This window comes from Xyrauchen texanus, chromosome 27 (genome assembly GCF_025860055.1).
Source record: "Xyrauchen texanus isolate HMW12.3.18 chromosome 27, RBS_HiC_50CHRs, whole genome shotgun sequence".
Lineage (NCBI taxonomy): Eukaryota > Metazoa > Chordata > Actinopteri > Cypriniformes > Catostomidae > Xyrauchen > Xyrauchen texanus.
In genome coordinates this window covers 15,094,477-15,117,871 of record NC_068302.1, presented here as the reverse complement: position 1 = coordinate 15,117,871, position 23,395 = coordinate 15,094,477, and the positions used below count along the sequence as shown (strand labels likewise).

The 23,395-nt window shown below is 40.1% G+C and overlaps 1 protein-coding gene across 1 annotated transcript in view; it reads left to right on the top strand.

The window, feature by feature from the left end:
• Nucleotides 1-23,395, top strand: part of lzts1 (leucine zipper, putative tumor suppressor 1) — a 35,822-nt gene continuing 12,427 nt past the window's right edge. Inside the window, exon 1 of the mRNA XM_052094869.1 lies at nucleotides 1-144. The gene's annotated coding sequence lies outside the window, so the exon portion shown is untranslated. The remainder of the gene's footprint in view (nucleotides 145-23,395) is intronic.

Genomic DNA, 23,395 nt, shown 5'->3' with positions numbered 1-23,395 from the left:
CCCACAATACAGAAGACAGAGAGATAGAGAGAGGAGAGACTAAAGATTTAATGCACATACCTCTGGTTCTGTATTTCTATGGGAGAAGACTCTGGGCACTTAATACATACACTGCAAAAACACACAGAGAAACCATGAAACATGGTAAGTCACCATTAATTTTACATTTCTTGTGGGTTTAGAAGATTTTAATTGTTGATGGTGTTGTGTTATTAAACTGACATAACACATGAAAACTATCAGTGACTTGTGTTGATTTTGCTGATCAATGAGAATGAGAGCTATGTGGAACTAACATGCATCTGACAATATGATAATACAGTATGAGTGTTTTTAGCATGCACAGGAAATGTTCTTTGCAGGGAACATGCACCATAGCATCTAACTAGCTGAGCTCATCAGTAAAACCTCAACAGATTCAAACTAATGAAATGATATTGCATGCCATTGCTTGAAACAAATTTAATCACAGTGACCACAAGAACAGTAGTGAATGATATTGGGATTCAAGTAGCTGACATGAAATACTTTTCTTGACATGTCCTGTGGTGTGACATGCTATACGCCATCTAAAACTATTTTAAATAGCATTTTATAATTAATATGCATGCTGCTTTTTATTACGTTATTAATTGAGAGACTAAATGGAATATTTGTAATTGTAGTGAAGTCAACAATGGTGTTTAAAAATGGCAAAAGACGAAACACTTCTGAATCTACTTAATTATTCAATAATATATGAAAAATGCAAATCAAAACAAGTTCTTCAATATATCTCTGTTATGATGAACATGCTTTTAAATTTCTGAGTTCAAAGTCATTTTTATATTTTTTTATGGGGCTTAAAGTAAAATAAATGACAAGTGAAAAAAATATATGCAATGAAACTTTTGTTTTTGCTTTGGCATGCTGGTAGCCATTTGATTGTCAAAAACTCCAAATCAAAACAGAAAGGTCACCTTTAGACCCCTAGAAGAAGATATTTTGACATTTTGAATTAATTGGAGTAACCCTAAGAATAATTATGACATGCAAAATTACAGGATATATAAAAAAAACATGTTTTATCTTAAAAAGTTAAAAACTTTATACTCACATGTTTTCAGGATGCAAGAAAAGTATTTCAGTTATACTTGATGGTTCACCACAACATTTTTCAAGTTATTTTTTTTAAGAAAGTGCTACCATTTTTGTATTTAATTTTTTAATTATGAAACCAACATGGATACAAAGATTACATTTCTGTGAATATGATACTCGTGTTTTAAACTATATATTTGAAATATTTCTATATTTTTATTATCTCGAAATCCTTATAAAAAATAAATTAAAAAAAGGTGAAAATGGCAAATGAACTTTCTCATATACATTCATGTAAATTGTATCTAAAAAGAATAATAGATATGTTTTGCATCATCCACCCATATACTTAGCATAATTGAGCTAATTATGGTCTCATCTAACCACACAATGCATGCCCCTTTTTGATCTCCTTACCCCAGTTTATTGTTCTTTAATGTACAAACTTGACATTCACAAAGATGGCATTAAACAATTGGCAACATCTTTTAACTGTATCACAATAATAATAAAAATGGTAGAAGTTGTGCACTCAGCCTGTGATGTTGATATTTTTACACAAAAAGTTAAATAAGCATGTCTCATCCTGTCTCCCAGATTTCATAGAAACAAGAGACTAGGGCGAAGATAATATTGATGTCTAAACGTAATAACTATGAGAACACGAGATCCTGTTGTGGCATGCAAGGCAAGTTCAGATAGCAAGATGTGTGGGAGCACATGACTTTAAAGCAGTTCATTTAAATCCTTAAGCTCAGAAAAGGCAGGGAAACATAGATTTACTGTCAGAGGTAAGAGTTTCGCAGAATATCTGCACAGACATGTTTTCAGAGTGTGTGGGTGTGTGCATGGTGCAAATACATGACTAATGTGGAAATGGCTAATATGATACATCCATAAACACGCACACATAAGCACTGGAGCTTAGGGCAAATTGTATCCTATCTGTTAAAACTAAACTTCCTGTTTCCTTGTTTTATATACTCTCTCTCACACACACATGGTCTCTGCATGTGGGAGGAACAGTTGCCGTTTGCATGGCTTCACCCTGCATGGATAAGTTTATCATACCAACAGAGAGTCAGTTATTTTACTGTTTGTTAATAACTGGGATTTCTGGTTTAAGTCCAAGAAGTTTCACTCTCAGCAGAATGCAACTGCCAGAGCAGGATGTCTTGTAAACACCCGTTTCCTTCTCAATGCAAAAATATATTTATAAAAAAAAAGATAAGCCACATTCCAAGCCATTGTAGAATGACTATTTAGAACTTCCTTTAATGTGCATTGTATATTAAAGGAATAGTTCACCCAAACATGAAAATTCTGTCATTATTTACAAAAGGAGATATTTTAAAGAATATCTTTATTGCTGATTTCCATAAAATAGCAGTGGAGAGTCATTTCTAAAAGCTTAAAAATTCACTCAAAAGTGTCCTAAAAGAAGTCCATGTGACTTTTGTGTCATATTCCAAGTCTTCTGAAGGGAAAATGTCAGTTTGTATGATTAACAGACCGAAGTCGTTATTCACTCAAAATCATTGATCAAACTGATCATTGAACAGAGCCCAAATCAAAAGGGAAAAATCTTGTGTCAGGAAGTCATGACGATTGGCCACGAGACACACAAGAACCAATGAGGTTTGATGCTGTTGAAATGTCTCCATATTTCATTTGTGCTCTACATGATTTGATTTGATTTGATTTAAGAGTCAATAAAACTACGTTTGGGCTCTCCAGCAACATCTGTGGTTGAAAACTAAAATTGCAAGTAACTATCGGAGAAACATTTTTGCATGAGTTGTGTTTCGTCCCTGCTCATTGCGCGGCTGAATCTCATGTTTTGAGGTTACCTGGACATTGCATGTGATCCCTCTGGGACGTTCATCTGCAGAGCCAGTGTTATGATGTGCAATTTTTACTTTGATATTATGTTAATAGTTTCAACATTTATAAATGAGATATTACTTGCTTTGAGGAAGATAAACAACACTTTTATTCACATATTTTTAATATGTTTATCAAGTGTTTTATTCAACACACTTGAATGTTTGTATTGTAATACATATACCATATACTGCATATAAATGATATTCGTGGTATGGCTGATACAATTTCTACAGCCTCAGTGGACAATGCAAGTAAGCTCTAATACTACAACAGTAGGTCTATAAAGTGAACAAAATAAAACTGTCAACTGAAAACACAAAATGAGGATTCAGTAATGATAGGGTTGAAATAAACTAAAAAAATGATATGTGAAAATAATGTGCAAAAATATGCAATGAAACAATTACAATAATAATCAATTTCCTTAATCATTTATATGACAGTAGAAGTAATAATCGAGAGCTGGTTACACACTAAACAAATTAATAAGTGTATTACTGTGCTATGAAATCTGTACATTATAACTAACTTTATATTATTACACCAATCATGGAAAATAGCCTTCTACTAGAAGGATTCTATACCCTTTTAGCATACCTTTAATGGCATTTACACAGACTATCTGCAAAAAAAGAGCAATGGAAAGTGACAACAGCTTGTGCATTTCTACGACCGGGGTAAAGGAAAGGAGAAAACAGCGGCACGCATACACTGGGCCTCATTCATGAATATTTCCTAAATAGACAAAAGAATTGGGAGTAATTTCTGCGTAAAATGGAGCTTCCCGAAAATGTACAATCGGGTCAAGAATGCTTCATTCTCACCAGGGGCCGGATTCACGAACATTTTCATAACTTTTTACTTAAGTTACAAATTAAGAAGGAAATGGTAGTTAATAAGAAATTTCTTCTTAAGAACATTTCGTGAATCTGGCCACAGATTTGATAGCGTGTGTATTTTTGTGAATTTCTAACATTCGTAAAAAGATCACAAGTGGACATTCATTCACAATTATCATAATCCACACCCATGAAACGCCATATTAGGAAGGCTTCAGACTCACTAGTAAATGTGAAAAGGAAGATTTTAACATATGTGCGAACAGTAATAAACGTTTTTTTTTTTTTTAATAGAGAGCATTCACATCGTAAAATACTGATTTAGCAAACACTCGCATCTAAAAAGAAAGTGAGGAACTTCCAGTCATCTTTACTTTCAACAGAGGTTCTTTTGTGAATTAAATAGGCCAATAGGTCAATAAAAAATGTTTGACATGAAGTTTTATTGTAAAAATGTTCAGTTCATGCCGACAGGAGGACTTCTGGTTCAGCACATCGCCAGCATCATCGGAGGAACTTCTCGAGGAAATAGAAGACTGAACCGTGATGTGCTGTCCTTGCAATAGGAAACATTTTCAAAGAAATTGATAGAATGCATGAAGAAGGTTATAAGTAAAACGCTGTAAGATATTACAGATTTAAAAGCTATACGACAGTGTGCTGGCTTTTTCTTTCTTTATTTGTATTTTTTTCCTGTTTATGCACCTGCCTATTATGTGTTCATTTATGGTTCACCGTCTGTCACTCACTCAACGTTGTGTCGATGTAGTGACACTAGGGGTTGCTCTTGGGAGCCCCAAATACCTCTGATCTTTGAGAAAAGGCCAATGGGAATTGGTGAGTTGAATTTGCATGCCACTCCCCCAGACATACGGTTATAAATGGAGCTGGCTTGCAACCACTCATTCAGATTTTTTCTTCGGAGCCGAGCGGTGTTCATTCATTGGATTCCACTTTCATTCCATTCAACTTGACTGTGTATGCTGTTGGATATATGCTGCATTTCAACGGTTTCCCCCCTTGTGCACGGATAAATTGCAGAGAACGCCTCTGGGCACTATGACAGCTAAAAGAGATTATATTCTGAAAGATTATTTTCTTCTAAAAGAGTGGGCACTGACAGAGAGTGTCTTTTTAAAGATGCCTTTCCATCTGTATATAGTTCCTGGTTGCGGTCTTTACCTCTCCGCCTCTGACGGCCACGAATGCTGTCTCACCTGTTTGGGCTACAGCCACGCTGAGACTGAGACCTGCCCTGAGCCATCGTAGTTGATGATTGGTTCCTTGGCTCAGAGCGCCACTCACAGCCGCACCCCGCCCCGGTTCCATTCTTCCCGGAGGTGCACGAGGAGCTCACGAAGTCGTTGCACCTTTTACTGCCCGGACCCGACCTCTGAGCTTCTTCGCTCTCACTACACTCGATTGTGGTATGGCCAGGGGGTACACAGCGATTCCCCAGGTGGACAAGGTGGTTACGGTGCACCTGTGCCCGCAAAACGCTGCCATGTACCCCCTTTGCCCAGCAGTTCTTGGCGGCCAAGTAGCAGAAGGAAGCTATCCACACATCCTGCCCCGGCATAGCTCAATTTCCTGCACCCCTTCTGCTAGTCGCCAAGGGCGTCACCAATGGCCCGGCCATAATGTAGAGACCCCTGCTGGAAGCCCATCGTCCCACAATCCGGTGCCAAAAACCCTAGGAAGGCTTAGAAGCGCCCCTGAGATGGGCGACCCAGGGACGTGGAGACCCGCTGTAAGTTTGGAGGTGGTGGACAGACCACTCCATCCCCCGGTGGAGGGCTGGGAGGAGAATCTTTTGTTCACTTTGAATTTGATTTTGCCGCATGCCCGAGGGGCTGCGGCATCCACATTTTCAAAGAAAGAGCGGTTTCCTAATTCCCTGGGTCACATACCCGGTGTTTACGGCCATTTAGGGTTTAAGGTTTTACAGCCCCTAATTCATAGTGCCAAAGAAAGGCGGTGTGTTGTGGCCAATCTTGGACCTGCGAGTGCTGAACCGGCATCAATATTGGTTCACAGCGATAGACCCAAAGGACGCATACTTCCACGTCTCGGTTAAAAAAAAATAATTTTCAAAATCAAATGCAAACCCATGGCAAGAACTTCTGCTGGAAATATGCAGAGTTGGGAAAAACCCTTACTTTGAAAAAATAAATGCAAGCAGCAAAGAAACGTTTCTAAATAAAAGCTTTTTTCTTTTTCTTTTTTAATTTCACTCATTTAATTATTACTAATTTTTTGCATTACTTATTTTAGTATCAAAATGTTGTCATGGCAGTTTGTTTGAAAGAACACAACATGTTCAGATGTCTTACGCACGATTTACACATGGTCGGAGCAGGTGTAAATTTTGTTCGTACTGACTAACGTTTTGAAAATACTTTCATGAATCTGAAAATTTAAGTCAGACCGGCTTTACAAATTATTTACACAAACATTCGCTCTATTTAAACATTGCTTCAATAGTTAATATAAATTCCCATGATGGCAGCAGCAGTAATTTGTAAAAGAAGAAATAAAAAGTTAAAATATTTTCTTCAAAACTGGGCAGGGATGAGGACATTTGGCCCCAGAGACAAAGCCAAAATAATGGGGTTTGGGGGATCTTTTATGAAAATATTAAAATATTTCAATGAGTTCATCAATCGTGTGTGCTTTGATATGAATATTTAAAGAAAAAATCAACTGTTTGTTTTAAAGCTGAATGACAGTGGTCCAGTATTTGTGTTTGAATATTCTTAGATACTCAAGGGGCATGAGGCCTTGTGACTAAGGAAAGTTACCCCACCCCCCATAAGGCAAACTGTTAAATAATGGAACGTTCTCATGCAACTCCACAATGGTACATGGAATGTCACATTTTTTGTTGTTTTTATTGCTATATTGATGACATATTTAATACATTTTCACAAAAATACGTTTATACATGTCACGTTCCTGTGTTGTCTGGCCTATGTTCTCCGTTTCACCTATCACATTCCATGTCACATTCCATGTCACATTCCTTGTGGTCCGGTCCGTGTTTTCTGTTTCACTCAGCACGTCAAATTCCATGTCACGTTTTCCTTGTTGTCCGCCCCGTGTTTCACTGTCTGTGTATAAAACTACAATTCCCACAATTCCTGGCCTCTCTCACTGCCTGCACTCTTCATTGGTCTCACCTGTGTCTCGTTTAGTCGTCATTGTGTTTGTGTATTTAATCCGGTTTGTTTCACCATTCCCCTGTTGGTCTTTGATGTTTGTGGATGCCTGTCTCCGTGCTCCCCCTGATGTTTATCCTGCCTGTTCTACCTTTCATGTTTTCCGTGTTTCCAGGTTTTAGTGTGGTTTTACCCATCGTGGTCATTTCCTTTGTTCCTGTTTGTTTTGTCTCACTTTGATTTACAATAAAGTACACTGCATTTGGATCCAACCCATTGTCTGCCTCCTCCTGCATCGTGACAGAAAGACCGACCCAATAATGGATCCAGCAGCGGTTTTCACCGAACTGGCCCAGGCTGATCTGACCGTTTGCGAGTACTCACGTCTCTTCTCCATGGTCGCCATCTACTCCGGGTTCGACGACGCTTCCCTGAAGACCATCTACTGGATCGGGTTACCATCAGCCCAGTGGTGGGAAGCGCCAGAACCCGGAGACCACACGTGGAGGGAGTACGTGAGTCTCGTCCTAAAGAAACTCGCGCCCGACGAACCACCCCTCAAGATCCCGGTTTTCGAGCCTGAGCCCACGCCTGCCACGGCCAGCGAGCCAGAGCCCACGCCTGCCACGGCCAGCGAGCCAGAGCCCACGCCTGCCACGGCCAGCGAGCCAGAGCCCACGCCTGCCACGGCCAGCGAGCCAGAGCCCTCGCCTGCCCCAGTCTGCGAGCCAGAGCCCTCGTCAGCCACGGCCAGCGAGCCAGAGCCCACGCCTGCCCCGGCCAGCGAGCCAGAGCCCACGCCTGCCCCGGCCAGCGAGCCAGAGCCCACGCCTGCCCCGGCCAGCGAGCCAGAGCCCACGCCTGCCCCGGCCAGCGAGCCAGAGCCCACGCCTGCCCCGGCCAGCGAGCCAGAGCCCACGCCTGCCCCGGCCAGCGAGCCAGAGCCCACGCCTGCCCCGGCCAGCGAGCCAGAGCCTGTAGCCTCCGACGTCAGCGAGCCAGCGCCTGTAGCCTCCGACGTCAGCGAGCCAGCGCCTGTAGCCTCCGACGTCAGCGAGCCAGCGCCTGTAGCCTCGACCGTCCCTGAGCCAGCGCCTGTAGCCTCGACCGTCCCTGAGCCAGCGCCTGTAGCCTCGACCGTCCCTGAGCCAGCGCCTGTAGCCTCGACCGTCCCTGAGCCAGCGCCTGTAGCCTCGACCGTTCCTGAGCCAGCGCCTGTAGCCTCGACCGTTCCTGAGCCAGCGCCTGTAGCCTCGACCGTTCCTGAGCCAGCGCCTGTAGCCTCGACCGTTCCTGAGCCAGCGCCTGTAGCCTCGACCGTTCCTGAGCCAGCGCCTGTGGTCTTGTCCGTCCCTGAGCCAGCGCCAGTAGCCGTGACCGTCCAAGAGCCAGCGCCAGTAGCCGTGACCGTCCAAGAGCCAGCGCCAGTAGCCGTGACCGTCCAAGAGCCAGCGCCAGTAGCCGTGACCGTCCAAGAGCCAGCGGCAGTAGCCGTGTCTGTCCAAGAGCCAGTGCCAGTACCCGAGCTTTCCAGAGCTCCGCCTTCCGAGCTTTCCAGAGCTCCGCCTTCCGAGCTTTCCAGAGCTCCGCCTTCCGAGCCGTCCGAGCTTTCCAGAGCTCCGCCTTCCGAGCCTCCCGAGCTTTCCAGAGCTCCGCCTTCCGAGCTTCCCGAGCTTTCCAAAGCTCCGCCTCCCGAGCTTCCTAGAGCTCCGCCTCCCAGGCTTCCTAGAGCTCCGCCTCCCGAGCTTTCCAGAGCTCCGCCTTCCAAGCTTTCCAGAGCTCCGCCTTCCGAGCTTCCCGAGCTTTCCAGAGCTCCGCCTTCCGAGCTTTCCAGAGCTCCGCCTTCCGAGCTTTCCAGAGCTCCGCCTTCCGAGCCTTCCGAGCTTTCCAGAGCTCCGCCTTCCGAGCTTTCCAGAGCTCCGCCCTCCGGGCTTTCCAGAGCTCCGCCCTCCGGGCTTTCCAGAGCTCCGCCCTCCGAGCTTTCCAGAGCTCCGCCCTCCGAGCTTTCCAGAGCTCCGCCTCCCGAGCTTTCCAGAGCTCAGTCTCTCGAGTCTTCCAGGGCTCCTTCCCCCGAGCCTCCCAGGGCTCCACCTCCCAAGTCTCTCGAGCCTCCCAGGGCTCCGCCTCTCGAGCTTCCCGAGCCTCCCAGGGCTCCGCCTCTCCAGTCTCTCGAATCTTCCAGGGCTCCTCCTCCCGAACCTCCCAGGGCTCCGCCTCTCAAGTCTCTCGAGCCTCCCAAGGCTCCGCCCCTCAAGCCTCTCGAGCCTTCCAGGGCTCCGCCTCTCAAGCCTCTCGAGCCTTCTAGGGCTCCGCCCCTCAAGTCTCTCGAGCCTCCCCGGGCTCCACCCCTCAAGTCTCTCAAGTCTTCCAGGGCTCCGCCCCTCGAGCCTCCTACGGCTCTGCTTCCAGAGCCTCCTGAGCCTTCCACGGCTCCGCCTCCCGAGCCTCCTAGGGCTCTTCTCCCCGAGCCTCCTACGGCTCCACCTCCAGAGCCTCCTATGGCTCTGCTCCCAGAGACTCCAGAACCTTCTAGAGCTCCGCCTCCCGAGCCTCCTACAGCTCTGCCCCAAGAGACTCCAGAGCCTCCCTCGGCTCCGCCTCCTAGGCCTTCCTCGGCTCCGCCTCCTATGGCTCTACTCCCGAGCCTCCTATGGCTCCGTCTCCAGAGCCTTCTATGGCTCTGCTCCCAGAGACTCCAGAACCTTCTAGAGGTCCGCCTCCCAAGCCTCCTACGGCTCCGCCTCCCGAGCCTCCTACAGCTCTGCACCCCGAGACTCCGGTCCGGTCCGTGTTTTCTGTTTCACTCAGCACGTCAAATTCCATGTCACGTTTTCCTTGTTGTCCGCCCCGTGTTTCACTGTCTGTGTATAAAACTACAGTTCCCACAATTCCTGGCCTCTCTCACTGCCTGCACTCTTCATTGGTCTCACCTGTGTCTCGTTTAGTCGTCATTGTGTTTGTGTATTTAACCCGGTTTGTTTCACCATTCCCCTGTCGGTCTTTGATGTTTGTGGATGCCTGTCTCCGTGCTCCCCCTGATGTTTATCCTGCCTGTTCTACCTTTCATGTTTTCCGTGTTTCCAGGTTTTAGTGTCGTTTTACCCATCGTGGTCATTTCCTTTGTTCCTGTTTGTTTTGTCTCACTTTGATTTACAATAAAGTACACTGCATTTGGATCCAACCCATTGTCTGCCTCCTCCTGCATCGTGACAATACATTTATGAAAGGCTTGAAACATGCTTATTAATAAAGCTAATTTTAGACGGGAAACGTTAATTTAAAGGTGCTCTGGAAGCACGTTGTCCTGTCACAAACATGGTTTAACTGAGCGGTTGGATTCATTTCAGACACATTAAGTTGAATTCACTTCGCATTATTCTCATTTTCTGCAGTGTGTTTTTTATGAAAGACGCCAGTACTATGCATTTATATTGCTGCTCACTGTAGTTCTCTGCTACAGTCTACTGTCATTAAAATAACCGCATCTGCAACCCTGGCCCCACATGGCTAGCAATGTGCGCAGAGCGTGAAAGGGTGTAAACAAAGTGTGTTCTGTAATATAGAAAAATATTGGAGGATACAGTGTTGGAAGATCAGATCTATCTACACCCTACATTTGAAACGGTGAGATGGGGCAACAGATGTCATGATGGAACCAAGCCTGGTTCCGGACCCGGACCATGGTTCACTAATTGGTGACCGCTGGTTTAGTTACTCTACTTTGCATTGTGCCTAATAATGCGCCCTATCCATAGTAAAATCACTGTAATGCATGACCTCTTGTGGCTTGTTGCTTTAATAACTTAAGATGTACACAGTTCTTGCCAGTAAAGTTGTAGTCAAAAACATTGTGTTCATCTGCTAGACAGACAGTTAGAACATATCCCATAAATGATGTTTTTCCAGTTTGACAATAAAGACAACACAAACATTACTGCTGGGGTTTGATCTGTGTTCAGTTATCCTTTGAAGAAAGACACGTTCATTCCTGCCTCCAGAAATTACTCATGTGTGCGGTTACAAAATCTTGTGTGGGTGAGAGATCAGTCGGGGTGTGGAGTACTCAGGCATTCTCAAACAAGGCGTTATTCAGTGGAGTTCTTTCAAGAAGAGAATAAAAAGGTGTTTTATTATCTAAATTATCATGTCAATTAACTGTTACAACATTGACACTTGTTTTGGTACCAGCACCTTATCACAAAAAAGCACCTAGCATATTATCTTTGAAAAACAAATTCCATCTCCTATGAGTTGTTGACGTGCAGACAATTACTGCCTGTTTTTAACAGTTTCAGTGCTGTAATGCCAAAATCACTGCTTATCTGGTTAACACCACTTGCCTTACACAAACTCCATTTTCAGCTGACTAAACAGCTCAAAACTGTTGCCAACAGCAGCACTGAGAAAGACAGATCTGTCCATGCAATAATTAAACATAAAACTTATTGTGGAAAGACTTTTTTTTTTGAGCATCCTGACAAGCCCGACACAACAACAGTGGCTCAACCAATGCCTCAATTTTGGGGCGGGACTATTTGTTTGCGAAACCTCTTTGAAAACATAATTATTTTCGCAATCATGTTTGGTGCCGCTAGTGTTGCAGAAATTACACACTACAACTTTTATACAAACACTTTGTTTGATGTTACAATCAACTGAAATCTGACTAATTTTCTTGCTAACTACAATATAATCTTGTAATACCATTATATTACTACAGCTTTTTCCTCCTACTCCAACCAATATATATAATAAAAAGTATGAAGAAAATAAGAAGTCTTTATTTGATTTGAAGAATGGATTCTTGTCAAAGTAGTAATACAAAGACTGCCATAAACCATTTCTTTCCATTATCATGTTTCTGCTTTGCTAGGCAGGAAAGATTGGAAAAATTATTGGATGTCATCAAGCATCTAGACTCTTGTCTCTGATTGATCTATGTTGTCTCAGTTCAAGGTTCCCTGAAGGCTTAGAAGCCTCTGGAATCTGTTCAAAAGCAACAACCCTTGTTTAAAATCCCTTGTATCTGGGAAATATAGTCTTCATGTCATTTTCATGAAATATTCACAAATACCGTCTCCTCTCTGAGGAAACTCTGACAGATAGAGAGAGCACAATATAATTTTTCCATTTCTAAAAGATGTTAGTCACCCTCATGAAAAATTGGCAAGTAATTTCAGCCCCTATCAATGATTGAGAACACATCGAAGTACAGAGACCACTACAACACTGACCATGTTGGAAGATCTGGGTATAATTAAAAAGACCAGTTTATAATTTAGAAATACTGTATTAACCTATTGTGCTGTTGTACTGAATATCTGTGAGTAATCACAGCCACTCTGAATATTTATATTTGTCTGTCTGAATGAAATCACAAACACAAAAAAGGGGAGTTATACAAATAATGAAGTGCCCAAGTGTTGTTATACTAAATATCACCACTCTTTGAATTGCATTTATGTATGTCCCTTGGAGGACAGGAAGGGAATTTCTTTCCATAAATAGTTTTGCATTACATTCCAATAGATTTGGGTTCTCACACAAAAAGTATTGCACTCCCTTGAAAAACATAAAAGAATAATAATAAAATAACCATGATTTTACTATAGAAATACTGCAGTAACCATAACAGTAGTAGCCATTTTTTTGGTAGCAACCATGTTTTTAAAAACACGTTTATTTACATGTACCACGAATTTACCATGATGTTGCTATAGTAAAACTATAGTACCATGTTTTCTGGCAGAATGATTATAATTAACATTAACACAGTGTTTAACCATGGTGTACAACAAATATCATGGATAAAATATGGTTACTGTATTAAAACTATGGCAAACCATAACATTTGTGGTTATTGTGGTTTTACTACAAATAGCCTACCATGGTTGAATAATTACTTTAGTAAAACCAAAGGGACAATTGTGGTTACTATTGTTTTACTACAAATACCTCAGTTGAACTGTTGTTAATGTAGTAAGATCATAGTTAATTTTTGTAAAAAGCTATTGTGAGGGGAACCAAAATAATTGCAAGGGAACGCAAAGATTATTAACAGGGAATGCAAAACCTACTGAGAGGGAACACAAAACTATTTTTGTAAATAAATTATCTCCCTGTCCTCTAAGTGGTTGCGTACTTATGCAATCAGATTAAAGGGTCAAAGCAAACTGCTCATACTGGATTTTTGGTGTCTCTCATTACCCTTCATGATGTTTCCTAGACAAGCAAAAGTAAAACTAAAAGCTTCAGTAAATGAAGATGCATGATACAGTAAAGGAAATAACAATTTTAATTAATAGTAAAGGAAAGGGGTTTAATATTGCATTTAGCATCAATTGAGAAGTTTGTGAAAGTGAAAGAAATATAATAGAAAGGAATTTCCACAAAAGGTTTTTTTTCAGTCTATTTTCTTTTCATATTATTATTATTGGTAGAAGTCGTGGGAGGAAAAGTAGTAAATTCTAGTAATACAGTGTTATTGTGGTTGTCTCCATTTTCTAACAAAAATTTTGTTATTAGTTCATTGGATTTTTAAAAGATATGGTTGATATGCCGAATCTTAACAGGGACAGATCTGTCTCTTTTTCACTGCTGCTGTTGGCAACAGTTTTGAGCTGAAATCTGAGCTCACACTCTGTCCAGCCAACACACCCATCATTTATCTCAAAACCCCTCCATCCTTCTCTCCTCTTTCTTTATTTCTGCATTTTACTCAGTCTCCTACACATCTTTTCTCCAAAACAGCTAAGGTCAAAGGGCACTGGGGGAGGTGGCAGTAATCAACGTCACTCTCTGAATTAAGCCACTTGCATTCGTTTCCATTCTTTTCCATCAAATTGTGTCCAGATTTAGCTGGCACCTGTTTTTTACTTATTGTTTTGAAGCATTATTATTGTGGTGGTGCTTAGATTGCATTATTAAAAGAAAGTGGGCAATTAAAAACACATGAATGACAACAAATAAGTCTCTACACCACAGAAATATGAGTTATTGGAATATAATATTAGTTACATTAAAGGGATAGCTCACACAAACTAGGGTGATTCATCATTTACTCACTCTCATATTGTTCCAAACCCATATGACTGACTTTCTTCTGTGGAACCCAAAAGGATATGTAATATTATCCAATTATCTCTATCTAATATTCACCTTCAAAATTGAACTGGGAAATTGCAGCCAAACATGTAATAAGGCAACTAATTTCTTTTTGCAAAACTTTTGACACATTGTAATTTTTTGATGTTCAGACTACAACCAACTAAACAAATTTGAGTCCAATATGCCAAAAATATGCTCCCTTTCTGAACAATATTTATTTCATATAAAGTCAAGATATCTGAATTAGGAGAAAGAATGAGAGACATTTCAGGGTGAAAGCAGGTGACTCACCACAGGCTTTGATTTATTTCTCCTCTAGACAATTATAGCTGAAGTCTAACTTTCAAAGGAGGGCATATCACTTAAGCACTCTAAGTGGTCCGTATGGATAAGAGAGTGGGTCAGAAAGTGGTGAGAGGGTGTTGGAGAGGGGTCTGAGTGATGATGGATGAGGAGATGTCCTTCCCTTTGAATTATTCACTCCATTACTGTAATGGCTCTCCCTTCATGTCAAGAGTTTTTATTTCAGGAGTGCATTTACTCCCTACTGCTCCAAATGTGAGCTCACTTTGACTGAGAGCTTGAGTTTGAAAAATGTGACCAAAGCGAGATGTGTGCCACTCTCAGTTTGTGCACAAGCCCAATCTAAGTAATAATATAAATATCCTGCTTCAAAACGTTTCGCTCTGTAACCTACTTTATGTGCAATTCAAATACTTACAAAGATCTGTCCTCTACCCATCTAGTGTAGAGGACAGGGTGGGGTGTAAATTAAAGAAGGTAATGCCTAGAATTCAAAATCATCAACAACTGACCAGAAACAGCAGTCATTTATTGTTGTCATTGATGTAGAAATTGTACATCTGACTTGAATCCTTCACTGGTATCCCAGATACCTTGCAACTCTGCCTCTAACAGAGAGGCTGACTGCGCCCTGTCTCAGATACACTTACTTATTCTAAAGATTTTGTATATCCTTCCTAAGCACTAGTACATTCTCCTACCAATCCCAGGGTCTCGTGCATCGACCGACATATTCACCTATGGATTCCAGGGTATCATGCACTAAGCTCAATGCTGCAGCACTAGCTTCAGACAGTCTCCAGTTTTCCCTTTGTCAGTTGTTATTCGTGGTCCCAATCAGATGCAGCTACTGGAGACTTTCAACTCAACAAAGTTAACCATAAGCTTTTATGTGTTACATTGCATGATCACAACCTACAAAACTTAATTCTGATTGGTTTAAAGCTTTCTGACAAAGCAAAAAATAATCCTGCTTTATGCAGATAAGGTAAAGGACACAAAATGATGTAGTTGCTTCAGTAAATGTGCTTTTCGTGTCGAATTTGCTTTTCAAAACTCTATTGGTTATGTTTAGTGATTGGTTTGGAGTAAGGATGTCTGTTTTTTTTCACCTATCATTTATATTTTGAACACTATCGGTTTGGTTTAGGTTAAAGTGTTATGTTAGGGATGTATGTTTTACTCATTAAAACATCCATCTAATATTCACCTTAAAAGCCTCATCTGATTACGACACCATTTCACTTGCTCTTGGCCCCCTGCTGGACATTTCACTTGGAAACGGCAACCAAGCGTATAATGAAGCATGTAATTTTGGTTTGCAAATATGTTGCCATTGTCACCTAAATTTCAAAAGATCCGGCAGGCATTTTAGGTTAAAAGTGTCTGTACTTTCAGAACTCTGTATTGGGTTGATTCATTTGCAAAGATTATTGGATTGGTGAGAAAAAAATTTGATCATGCCAAAAGATATCTGCATCGATGCACATACAAAGTCTTTTAGCATTATCAAAAATTGTCAAATTGGTAAAAAATTGTTTGATTTTGCACATTTATATTTTGCATTTTAAAACACTTACAGAGCAGCAACATTTCGAATTTGGAGACAATCCAATTGGTGGACACATTGGAAACATGGAGAATGAACTAAAAACAACTCTCGTTGCCTTTTAAACCAGTAACTGATTACACACAAACCACTAGCTAATGAGAGAAAATTAACAGGGGTGCAAAATTCAATGTGTCCCATCCAACAAGCTTGGGATATTGTGAGAGGCTTAGTTCCAGATGGTCATTGTGTTTTTTTCTTGATTAGGAATGATAAGATCACATCTGCTGGTTGATGGGGAAAGAGAGAAATGGCTAACAAGACTTTCCCCCACAGACACTTAGCAGCTGCACACAATATACCATCAATTAAGACTCCCTGACTAGATGATAGATGCACTTATAAGACAGCAGTATGCATCCACTGTCTTTATTCCAGCCTGATGAAATTAATTTATTGTCAGATTTCAAGTCAGATTTCCTATTTAAAGAGAGCCAGGAGTTAAAGGCAAAAGCAATAAAAAATCCTAGAAATGGACAAAGATAATGTATTTTTTCGAAGCTGAATATGGAACCAATAATAATGTATAGTTTCAAAGACCACAAATACTGCAAATAAAAAATACACTATGTAATGGGTGTTATGGTGGACGTCTAGCACTTATTGACACCTAGAGGTGTGGATGTAGCATCATATAAAAGTAAAACTTTTCATTTAATTGATGGCATTGTAGAAATGCACTATTCACAGTCTGTCATTTCATGAGCAAAAATGGATGATAATATCAGGGTTATTGAGATAAAAAATGAGCAGTATTCGTCTGGTCATGTGATCCCAACATGTCATCCCCCAGTAGGCAGCCCACTCCATGTAAAATAAAACAGATTTTATTAGCCACTGGTATGACTAGTCTTCATCTCATGTAAGTATGAATGATTTTTAACATTTAAAAAAGTACTGTACATTTCATAACAGTTGCTAAATGCTAATTTCAAATGATTGAGTGCACCTTCAATTGAGATTAATTCTGCATGTAACAGATTAAAATCAAAACTGTGCTAATAAACCAGAATGCTTTCATGTGAAATTCGGTATCATTTCAGCTAATTAGCACATGAGCTCATACATTAATGCTGCGGAAGTGATATAATGATCGTATGACACATAGCCTATTGTGCGATTGAGAAACATTATTCCCACGGGGTGCTCAGAGACATACAGCAGTATATTCAAGTCCTTAAAAGCGTAATAACGTTTTACTATTTTCTGGAAATCACCTAACACTGTCACCATTGATATTGGCAGTTATTGTTATATTGACAGAGCACTTTATTGAGTATGTTAATGACCATGTCCTGGGACAATACATCTATTGTCCTGAAAATAGTACTACAGATTCTTGAAAGTACCACACAAAATGCAGACATTACAGCCTAGAATATATAAAGAGGGTCATACACTGCATGATAGAGACTTATTTTAATGCCGAAAAAATATATATTCTTAATAGTGCAGTTACACGTCTGTGAGTACCATCTGGCACTCCCAGGTGTGGTAAAGTGCAGCAGTGTATGCTTTGTTTAGACTGCAGTAAATCTTTTACAGTTCAACGGCCCAAACTGGGTCTCTATGCATGCATAGAGTAATAGATTAGCCACGCATTGGATAACGTCTGCTGGCCACACTTTTCTTAAGACATCTTTGTCCAGAATAGATTGACAAACAATGGAAATATGTGATGAAAAGAACCGCACACATACACACACACACACACACACACACACACTAAAATGAAGCCCAATTGTCTATGATAAAGGTTTTTCATGGCTAATTAAGGGAGCTCGACTTTCCACCTCAGTAATATCTAAGCACCGATTAGCTGTGAGCCCCTCCCGCACACGAGCGGCCGCTCTGTCAAGGCTCCCACTGAGCTCAGCTCATTGACTGTATGATAAGGTCATATCATTCTCATCTGTCTCTGGAAACAATGAAACAACAGCCAAAAGCATAAAAAGCCAAAGGCATGTCCCTAAAATCTGAATCAACTACTCATGTGTCCTACTGCTGGGCAATTACAACAGTGTCTACCTCTGAAGTGGAACCAGTGTTACAAAGGCCAAAATCCCAAAATTACGCTTAAAAGATATGTCAGTTGTGTCAGGGCACAATGTCAGTGATTATATTGGCATTAAAAGTAATTCATAAGCTACAAGCATCCAGCAAGTTGATGTATTATTTTATCGGTAAGACCTAAGCAAACAGATGGACAGATAGATACTGTAGGTTTTCTATTGGCTGCAAGACAGTTTGAGGATTTTTTTTAAATAATTTTTTTTTACTTTTAATTGACCTGATTTTACATATAAAAAAAAAAATTATGTTTTCTATTTGTATATTGTAGTTATTTTTAGTAGGGTTGGTAACCATTTTTAAAAATGACCAAAACCAGAAGGAATTTATTAATTCCTTACATTTACTGTATATAGCATTTTTCTAGGCACTCAAAGCACTTTACATATAGCGGGGGAAACTACTCAACCACCACCAGTGTGCAGCATCAACCTGGATGAAACAACAACATTATCTAACCAGCCAATCATGTAGCAGCAGTGCAGTGCATAAAATCATGCAGATGCGTGTCTGGATTTTCAGTTAATGTTCACATCAACCATCAGAATGGGGCAAAATGTGATCTTGGTGATTTCAACTGTGGCATGATTGTTGGTGCCAGAGTATATTTGAGTATTTCTGTAACTTCTGATCTCCTGGGATTTTCACACACAACAGTCTCTAGAATTTACTGAGAATGGTGCCAAAAAAAAAAACATCCGGTGAGCGGCAATACTGCCGATGGAAATGCCTTGTTGATGAGAGAGGTCAATGGAGAATGGCCAGACTGGTTTGAGCTGACAAAACGTCTACAGTAACTCAGATTACCACTCTGTACAAATATGCTGAGCAGAATATCCTCTCAGAATGCACAACACATCGAACATTGAGCTAAAACAGCACAAGACCATGGATAGAGGCCAATGTGAAAATTTGGCGAAAACACCAGGGTTACACCCCTCTTTTGAGAAATTCTCTGGGATTTTTTATAACAACAGAGAGTCAGGACCTCGGTTTAACATCTCATCCAAAAGACACTGCCTTTTTCAATATAGCATCCCCGTCAATATACTGGGGCATTAGGACCCACATCAGCATGGCCTCACTAACACCTGTTCCAGCAGCAACTCCCCAGGATGTCTCCCATCCAAGTACTAGCCAGGCTCAACTCTTCTTAGCTTAACTGGGTAAACAGGCGAGAGCTGCAGTGTCTAATGCTGACTTGCAGTTCCATTTATGGTTCTCGAATGTGCATTCTTCCACCGATGTGGCCGCAACACCTTCTATAGAGCAAAACATTAGACATGACCAGTGCAGTTTAATTACTGAAAGAATGGCTCTTATGAGCCAGTTCTTTTGAATCTATAGAGCAAAACATTAGGCATGACCTGTGTAGTCTGATTTCAAAATGAATGACTTTAATAAACTGGTTCTTTTGAATCTTAATTGCAAAAGATAGATAGATTCCACCCAAAGAATTACTCTTATCAGCTGGTAATTGCAAGTTGTTAATTTCGTCATGTCTGACCTTAAGCATTATATGTGTACTTAAGGTTTGTGAGACTTACTGTAAATCAGTAATTAACTTTGTGGATGTTTGTTGATATGACAATGTGTAGCTAAAGATACAAATTTTGAAATGTGTTGTAATTAGTAGTATTTTAAAAAATGTATGAAAACAATATCTTAAAGGGATAATTCACCCAAAAATGAAAATGATCTCATCACAGATGTGTATGACTTTCTTTCTTCTGCTGAACACAAACAAACTATTTTAGAACAATATTTCAGCTCTGTAGGTCCATATAATGCAAGTGAATGGTGACAAGACCTTTCAAGCTCCAAAAATAACATAAAGGCAGCATAAAAGTAATCCATATGACTCTAGTGGTTAAATTCATGTGTTCAGAAGAGATATGATAAGTGTGTGTGGAAAACTGTTCAATATTTAAATCTCCTCTTTTACATTCTGAAAATCCCAAAGTAATTGCATCGCTTCAAAAGACATACATTAAACCACTTGAGTTGTATGGATTACTTTTATGTGGCCTTTTTGTGATTTTAGGAGCTTGAAAGTTCTGGTCACCATTCATTGCATTGTATAGACCTACAGAGCTGAGATATTCTTCTTAAAAATCTTTGTTTGTATTCAGCAGAAAGAAAGTCATACACATCTGGAATGGTGTGAAAGTGAGTAAATGATGATCCTTTAATTAAAAAGTCTATGTAAACGCACAATTTGCAAGAACATGATCAAATCTGACATTATCTCATCATTTGGTAGCAGGCTACAGAGGGTATTAAATTCAATAAGAATTGCATTTGTTATTTTCAAATATTTCTTCCTCAAAATGACTAAAGAATCATTAATGGAATCGTTAAAGAACCAGAATTGTTAAAATGAATAGGATTGGGAACTGGAATTATTAATTTCCTTACAATTCCATAGCTAATTTTCAGTTCCTCGAGATGTCACCAATTTGTAAATGCTTTTTTGTCTAAACAACTGTGCACTATCTGCACATAACTCAGCGGTGAGTTTAACAACACTCAGCGGTACGTGCAACAGCATCAGCGGAGTGAGCGTGTTTAAGCTTGTCTGAGCTTAGTTCAGTTACACTGCTCTTTAAAACATGAACCAGCAACTTTTTTTTTCTCCCCAATTTCACATGCCCAGTTCAGAATGTACTCTAGGTCCTCGTGGTGGCATCCACTCACAACACAACAAGAGCGAGAACCACATTATAGCGACCACGAGGAGTTTTCCCGTGACTCTATCCACCCTAGCAAGTGGGCCAATTGGTGTGAGGTCAATTTTATTCTTTAGCCAGATCTTAAAAAGGAATTTATGGCCTTAAAAAATATTAATTAAATACCCTGACTATTTTAATGTATACAAACATAAAAATAGTAGGACTTTTAATTGAGTAATATTTTCACTCAGGATCCATACTTTCACTTAAGTATAATTTTTGGAGTACTTTTTACTCTCCTGTATGTTGTTGACGTCAAAGGCCATGCTTCCAATCAAACTCAACAATATTTTGGAGCAAATTCGTCTGACACATAAAAGCATTGGAACTTGAACAAGATGCATCGTGATCTCGATTTTTAAATCCCAAAGTCGATCTTTTACTTTATAGGCAATTCTCTACTACAAGAGAAAATCACTTGCAAACAAATTTCACACTATGCAACTAAAATGTTCATTGGCAATAGTTGTGGAGTATTCAACAGTGAGATCCTTTCACTGCATGTTGAGAGTAAAAGTTTTTCCATGTAATGTGTGTGAGTCCAAAGACGAGATTCACATATCCCATTTGTCTTTGAATAATTTCTCTTTTAATATCCTTTCTGTTCTCTACAGTCAGTTGTTGATCAAAAACAACAAAAATGCAACATTTAATTCTAATCACGTGACAGATGAGATAAATCAGTTTTATCTTAAAAAAAATTAAAAAGATAAAAGATAAATCTGAGTCTCTCTCATTAACATGCACTCATTTACAAACGCTGTTTACAGAAATGCCATCTTTCTTAAAGAGACAGTTCCGTTTTTTAAACACGTTCAATAAATCAATTTAAATACATGTAAAAAATATTTTATTAAACAATAAACATGTAAAAAAAATATATATATATATATGCAAAGTATATCATATTTATTGATGGAATACATGGATTTGTTCATTTCTTATCATTAATACATTAATACAAATACCCTACTCACTAACTGGCCAAAGGGGGTCTATGATATTATGCACTATTACATCTCATTATTACACTGCTGTCATATTATTTTCATAGCAAGTTACCATATTATAAAAACAGCTCATCTGGGATCACAAAGACCACTTAAATCAACATTCAATATTAAAGGAAACGTATTCAACATGCTGTCTGTGCCCTCTCTCCCAAGGGGCCACAGCCGTAGACTGTGCAACCTTTGATCCTTCACACACTTGCAAATGTGCCAGTCCATTGTCCACAGCGACTGCCTGTTTTTACATATTGATTACATTGATCCCTCCACTAAGCACTTACAATGCGCATCTAAAGAATCAATACCATGCCTTCTGCTTTTGTCTTGCTAAATCAAAGTTCAGAGGTGCAATGAAATTAATACTTGGGAGAGACATGTGGAGACAAAACCATGGTAACTGCAATATAGCCTTTTCTTTCATGATTAGCATTTAAGGTCTTCCAAATTTTACAAATATTGCTGTTTCATGGAACACAAAAGCAGATATTTGCTAGCCTCAGTCACCATTCACTTTCATTGCATCCTTTTTACATACAATGAAGGTGAAAGGTGACTGATGCTTAAATTCGAAAAAAATCTCCTTTTCTACATTCTGTTTTATAGAAGAAAGAAAATTATCTGGAGTTGAAACAACACAAAGTAAAGGAGTAAATTACAGAATTTTTCATTTTTGAGTGAACGCTCCCTTTAAATCTTAGAACCTTACTTGCTCCAAAAACCACAGCTCCTCCAACCTTGGTGTTTTGGACCAAGGTGCACATCCGCCAGAGTTGGGATAGAGTTTCATGGCCAGATTGATTATCTGAAAGTCTGCTCTCTTTGTTCTGGTCCCTGTGGTGCTGAATTTGCACTTTCAGATGAATGTATACAGATGCAAAATCCTGGGTGAAGAACATGAGCTGTGTAATGGTTTTTATGACATTGAGTTTATTTTTATGTTAAGATATTTTTATCATTTTCAGAGGCAGTAACCCAAAAGAAAAAAAAGTCTATGACTTTGAATTAAGTACAATAGTTGAGGTACAATTTATGCTAGCTTTTTATCCTTGTGTGTGTGCGTGCGTGCGTGCGTGCGTGCGTGTGTGTGTGAGTGTGTATTTATCACTTTGTGGGGACCAAATGTCCCCATAAGGATAGTAAAACCCGAAATTTTTGACCTTGTGGGGACATTTTGTCGGTCCCCATGAGGAAAACAGCTTATAAATCATACTAAATTATGTTTTTTGAAAAGGTAAAAATGCAGAATGTTTTCTGTGAGGGTTAGGTTTAGGGGTAGGGTTAGGTTTAGGGGATAGAATATAAAGTTTGTACAGTATAAAAACCATTATGTCTATGGAAAGTCCCCATAAAACATGGAAACACAACATGTGTGTGTGTGTGTGTGTGTGTGTGTGTGTGTGTGTGTGTGTGTGTGTGTGTGTGTGTGTGTGTGTGTGTGTGTGTGTGTGTGTGCACACTGGTGGCCAAGATTTGGAATAATGTACAGATTTTGTGTGGCATTCAACTGATGACAAAATACAGTCAGGACAATACTGATGTAAAAAACAGCACCATCACTTTTGAAAAAAAATGTTTTTATCAAATCTATACAGGCCCAATT